Raw genomic sequence first — 6557 nt, 5'->3', positions numbered from 1 at the left:
CGGGGCTTCAACGGGCGGCGGACTCGGCGCCGCGCGTAACCCGACGTCTGAGATCACAGCGCGTGATTGGTCCGGACCGGCGTAGGGGCGGGCCCTGCTCGTCCCCGAGGTGGGACTCAGGCCGAAGCAAGTAGGCGAGGCCGGGTTCTCGGTCTGCAGGTGGACTTGATCAGGTGAACCCGGTCTTCGCAGACCAGAATGCGAGCTGGGGGACCTCGCGCTCCAGAGCTCAGGAGGGCAGTAGCAAGGACGGCTGTGACTAAATTCTTCTTCCCTCAAGGTAAATCCCTTATATTCTGGGGAATTTATTAAAAATATGCTTGGATTATTCCACTCTCAGAGGTTCCAATTTGACACTTCAGGACTGGGCCCCAATAATCTGCAGCTGGATTATTCTGAGCAGGTGGTTGAGGAAAACAAGACAGCACAGGTGTCTTCCTTCCAAACTAGACATTTGACACCCTTCTACTTCCCTGGCACAGAGAATTTGAGTCATTAAGCAAAATCCTAAATCTATTTTTTCTTTTTTGAGATGGGATGTTGCTGTGTTTTTTCCAGACTAAACTCAAACTCAGCTCAAGCAATCCTCCTGCCTCGGCCTCTACAGTAGCCGAGACTTCAAATGGGTGACCATGCCTGGCTCCCCCCAAACAATTTTAGTGGTGACTTGAATGCAGTACACTTTCATTTAGAAATATACTGGATTTAGACTGAAAAGTCAGTGTACACAGGTCCTCACTTTGTTCACTTAGGGGATACAACTTCATGTTGAATGTGACTGATAAAAGGTAAATGACTGGGATTTGGAGTCTCAGCATCCCCTGCAACACAGTAACATGTTCACGACAGAGGCCTAGGGGCTGGAGGACTCTGAACCACCTGCTGGTATATACATGACTGTCCCATTGGGCAGCATGGGGCAGTCCCCTCAGGCAGTTAAAGCTGACAGAACATGTTAACTCCCACCTGACACATTGGAACCTGTTTTCTGCCTCTATCAGGGATGCTAGTCCCCTCTGGCTTCTGTCTAGATGCCTCTTGGTGCTCTAGAGCCCCTGCCCCTCCTGCTGTACATCAGTGTACGCACAGCACCAGTCTGGCTACATTTGTTGTACAGTAAATACTACATCTAGGGAAAATTTTCCCTATAAAATAGCTTCAAGAAATTCCAATTTACAGAAGAGGATTAAATACTATCCAAAAAGTTTTTCAGTTGAATAACCGGATTAGCCAGAAAACAAAAATGCAATTCTCCAGCCTTTATTTTACAATACACTTTCACCTGTGTGTCTTCACACAGCTTTGTGGCTTTTCCCTGCTTTGCCAACTGCTGCTTATCCTTCAAGGCCCACCTGACCTCCTCTTCCTCCCTGTGCTTCCTCATGTCCTTGGGTGTGCTGTTCTACTATAATTTTCCAAACAGCTAAATTACACATCTATAAACATACCTCTCTCCTACTGCTGTGTGTGAGCCTTCTGAACACAGGAACTGGTTTTTATTCACTTATGAAGCCAACACAATGTCTGGCACAGATAACATGCAACAAAAATACTTTTTAAATTAAGTTGAAGTTTAATTTATAAATTTTAAAACTCTGCACAAATATTGACCACGGGCAAATACAGAAAATCAGTTTAAGAAAATAAATGGATAAAAGAAGATTAAAATATTGATTACTGCCTTCAAGACTAAGAGATCTTATGAGGATGCGCAATGATTAACAGTACTTGTTCAAAGAAGAACCAAACCAGAGGACATATCTTAAAGCAGAGGAGACTGTCAGTGGGAAAAAGGAGATTCTGAGTAGCTTGAAGACATACATAGCTCAAGGAAAACTGTACCGTGGGCTGAAAAATGAAGTTTCGGACAAGGCCCTGTCTGCACATCCAGATGTGGAGGAACCCTTAAGGCTCATAGGGAACAAGAATCATCTTTAGAATTCAAGGGCAGAATCTCCAGTGTCAGGAGCAAGGTCACTGTGAAGTCTGCTTTTCCTACTTTTCCTCAGCTGAAATGAAAAAATATCTAAATCCAGAAGGGAAAGGATGAAAGAGAAGGGGGAAAGAATTCTGTAATTTTATTAAAATCGAAAGGAGGAGCCCAGGATTTAGCTCAAAGGCACCATGCCTGCCTTGCAAGCACAAGGTCCTGAGTTTGATCCCAGGTACCAAAAAAAAAGGAGAAAGGAATTTCTTTATCCATTTAGAAATGATTCTCTGAGGCCCCCCTGGAGTTTTGAAGAATATATTCTGGCAAAAATGCCCTCTTACTGTCAAATCTGCAAAATGAAGTTAAAGTTTCTCTTAAATGTCATAAAACACCACAAGTTTATACAAAGGTATTTATGAAAAATAAAGCAAACACAGAATATTAATCCAAAATAGTTTTAGCGTGTTTTGTTTTAATTCTGATGTTATACCATCAAATAGTGGGATCTATTTTAATAGGTATTCTTGTGCATATTTCTGCTTAAATGTACCTTTATCTTCAATGCATAACTTTGAAATTAAGAGAAAAAAACAGCAAGCAGGAAAGATACAATGTAATAAGCATTTCATTTGATTCCAAACAAGCGCTTTAAAAAAAAAGGCAAAATACATTAAACAAAGTGCATCAGTTCCAACAAGTTACTATTAGAAAGAGTCCTAAGGAAAGTGCTGGAACCAGCCAGGAGTCCTTCCTCTGATTGTCTTTAGAGAATATTTAACCAAAAAAGGAAGGGAAAGGAAAAGAAATGAGCACTTAAAATCTCAAAAGAAACAAACTACCTTCCCCAGAGATCAGTGCAAAAGGAGTTAAGAACTATCCAGCTTTAACTTTGCCTAAGCTTTATGACCTCCCCAGGTCATCTGCTTTGTGACTTGATTTTCCCCAAAAGCCTACTCTACTCTCTCTAGTCTTCCAGTACTTTTTGCCTGACTCCATTCTGCCAAGCTAGGCCTGTGGTTAGACTGAACAAACCATGTAAAGAAATCCTTATACCTGGAGTTTCCACATATCCCGTGAACAGGCCACGCCAATCTCCATCTGCAGTGATGGCACTATTTCACTAGTCATCATCCTTTGCCTCCTAGGGCTCAGGTCTGTACTTTATTGCTGGCACTGAAACATGCCCAGCAAGGCTGTGGCTTACATGTTTCCCTTTCCCAACAATCCTCTGCGGGCTATAGCACCAGGATAGATCAGTAAGCAAAGCATAAGGAGAGAGTTTTAGGCCTATGTCTCTGTATCCTCAACTCTCCACTCTTGGTTTTGCTGAATCCTGTGACCATCTGACTTCTTAAACACCATATTCAAGAAAATAAACTTGCACTGCATTTAATGACCACTACCTTCTACACCTCACCTCTAAAAAGCTGCCCCTAGAAACAAGGCCACCAGTATAGTCTTAGACAAGAACTGAGGAAACCATCTCAAGTAAGTGAGCTTGAAACAAGAGCAATTTGGACTGAGCTTTGAATTTAAAACTTTTACACCAAAATGCCAAGTCCACAGGTAGGTTGTTGAGATAAATTAAATTTCCAAAGTATGTACATTCTCATACACAGGAATTATAAAGATTTACTAGTGAAAATTTTACAGTGAAGAAAGTCAAGGAAGAATTATGACACAAAAGTGACATGTCTTTTTGGTTTTGTATGAGTCTTTCTGTTGAACAGCTTCTGAGCCAGTAGCACAGCTGTGACACATGGTTACTTACAGTAGACCTAGGACCAAAGACATTCTAATTTAAAAAGGGAGTACCTGGTCTGCACCAAGACTTATACTTCATATCTGTTAGTGATGCCTCCTTCCTTATAAAGCCAATGTATTTCCTATGCTAACACAAAACATTTAAAATTGTATGCATGCATACACAGACAGAACATCCCCAATACAGGGGCCCAGAGTTCAAATCCAAGGTGTGTCTCCACTGTTGAGGCTAACAATTCTTTCAGAGCTTTTACGGGAATAAATCCAAGCATCAAAGGGTGTCTTAAATAAGTCTTTGATGACAGGTGCCAAGTAAAAATGTAAGTGCTAGTGACAGTTTTCTCAATGTCCCCATCTAGATTACCTGAAGTTCTGTGTCCCTTGAAAAGTTACTGGCTTGAAAGACAGGAATAGTTCTAAATACTACCCTACCTAAGGCCTCCTAGAGCTTTTAAATTATATTCAGGTTTCACATTAGTGACTGAATTCATACTAAAGAACAGGCAAAATGTATTCAAGTCCTCAGGAAACTTTGGTCCAATGCCCTTTCTCTCACAGTGAGAATAATTTTACTTCTAGGAGAGAAGACATACAAAGGCCAAATTCTGAACTTGTTTTCTATGTGTTCCTATATTATAATTCAATATTTATATTATAAATATTTACCAATATTATCATTTCCAGTGTTTGGTAATTATCCTCCCTTGACCTTAGGGTCTATTTTGTAGATACCAGGAGCCATCTATGTTGCTAAAGAAAAGCTAAAAAGATGGAGTGAAAAGCATGCGTTCCCTGCATTAGCCACTTCAAATAAGAAGGATGAAGATATTCACAAAGGAAAATATCATATTCCCCAGAAGCCCATAAACTATAGTAAAAATCCCAGAGCAAATCTGCATGTGCAGTAAAAGGTCTCCCTTGTACACTAACATAGTGGTAAAAGTCTATTAGCTGTCTAACTTTTCAAGTTTAGGAGGATGATATAGTCCATTAACCTGTTTATAAGAGTTAATCCAGATCATGAAAAACCTTCTGATCTCAGGCAGCTGTGAGGCCAACTACAGGTTAAATCCAGATAAATACAGCAGATCCTCACAATGTACCTCTCATGAATTTGAAAGCTGGTCTCTAAATAAAATTCATTTATATATATATGCAACATCTAAGTATTTCGCTCCAACACAGTAAGCTATTATCAGGTTTAAAGTCTGTTACACTATCGCACTAAATGGATGGACTGTCACTGCTCCTAGTCCCACCAGCTCTATGCGGTAAATGGAACTGAAAATCTGTACTTAAAAAAAAAAAATGACTCGTATCAAATTCCCAATTATCCTCTAGTATACAATATCTAGGAGAAAGGTCTGGGAGAATATAGTTTTTCTTTAATACAATTGTCCAATAAACTGTATCCCAGTAGATGAATGGAAGAAAAATTAAGGAAAACCCCACTAAAACGTCCAATTTAAAGTCAGCATTTCTCTAGAAGGAAACAGCTTGAATAATCATAGAGACAGACTAACCTGCTATGCTCCAACCCCACCCAGATTAGAGACTATGTATTTCCACTATCAGTGGCTCCAGCCCCTTATCTGTGAAGGGAGAAGGTGCTAAATGCTGATTTTTAAAGAAGTCAAGAAGAAAGACAAAAGTAACATTCATCTCTGTTATATTTGGTAAAAATTCCCTCTTATGTTTCATTTTCCTGAACAAGGTAGCAATGTGAGATCCTAAACATTAATTCCATAAGTTTTGTGTTTCACTGCTCTTCAAGGGACTTTCTTGTGCCTCAGTGCCTTGATTACTAAGCTCTAGGAAACATTATTAAACAAGACATCACTATCTCAGGTCCATCTGCTTGATGCTAACTCTTCCCTAGCATCATAATATATGTTTTTCTTCCACAGATATAAAATTAATGAAATTTTAAAAATTGGATCTGAGTATGTTCAAATATGCTTTTACTCACATGAAGTTTCTTTACAAATATATCTGGTAGTAACCTAAGCAGGGTTAATGCTTTATGATTTGGCTGGAGGGCTTGAGTTAGAGTGGTTTATGAATTATCCAATGAAGAAAGGATCCAGACTATAGATTATTTGCCGATGTCCATAAAAACAATTGGGGTTTGAGGAAAGAAAAGAAAAAGAATCACAATCAGTTTAAATTTTGAAGTAGTATTACCTTGTATTTGTGTAGTTGTTTGAAATTTACCCACTTTGCCGTTTTATAAGATTTTCAGTTCTTGAGAAGAAATGATTAGGTTATAAATTTGCAGGTGACTAGGATAATGCAAAGATAAATAAATAAATAAACAACAAAGCAAACCATATAAAGGACACAATCTGTGTATGTCTTTCCTCATTCTTGTCTAGAACAGAAACAAGTGCTATTATTTTCTAATAGCTGGCAATAAAATCCTACATTAAAATTTGCCTGAAGTTTCATGTCAACTTGAGCTAAGTTAACAGAAACACCAAAAAGGACACTGAGTTATCAAGTGAGACCTCAGTACATAGATTACATTCAATTTAAAGGTCAACCAAAGAAATGCATAAAGGTAGCTAGCTGAAGGGGTTTCTAGACTCCTTAACCAATTCTCAATCTTTATCCTGCTACTGAGGAAACTGCTGCAGAAACTCCATGCTGTGTTACCCTAAAAACCACTTATTCTTTGCAGCTCATCCAGGAGAAATGGGCTTTCTTTTCTTTTCTTTTTTTTTTTTTTTTTTAAGGCAGGGTCTGGCTATGTAGCCCAGGCTGGTTTTGAATTTATGACAATCCTCCTGCCTCAGCCTTGTGTGCTGTGGGTTTTTTTTTTTTTTTTTTTTTTTTTTTTTTTTTTAAGGCAGGGTCTGGCTAT

This window comes from Fukomys damarensis, unplaced genomic scaffold, assembly GCF_012274545.1.
Source record: "Fukomys damarensis isolate Sample0158 unplaced genomic scaffold, DMR_v1.0_HiC HiC_scaffold_28, whole genome shotgun sequence".
Lineage (NCBI taxonomy): Eukaryota > Metazoa > Chordata > Mammalia > Rodentia > Bathyergidae > Fukomys > Fukomys damarensis.
The sequence above is the reverse complement of the archived record's forward strand: the minus strand, read 5'-3'. Positions refer to the sequence as shown.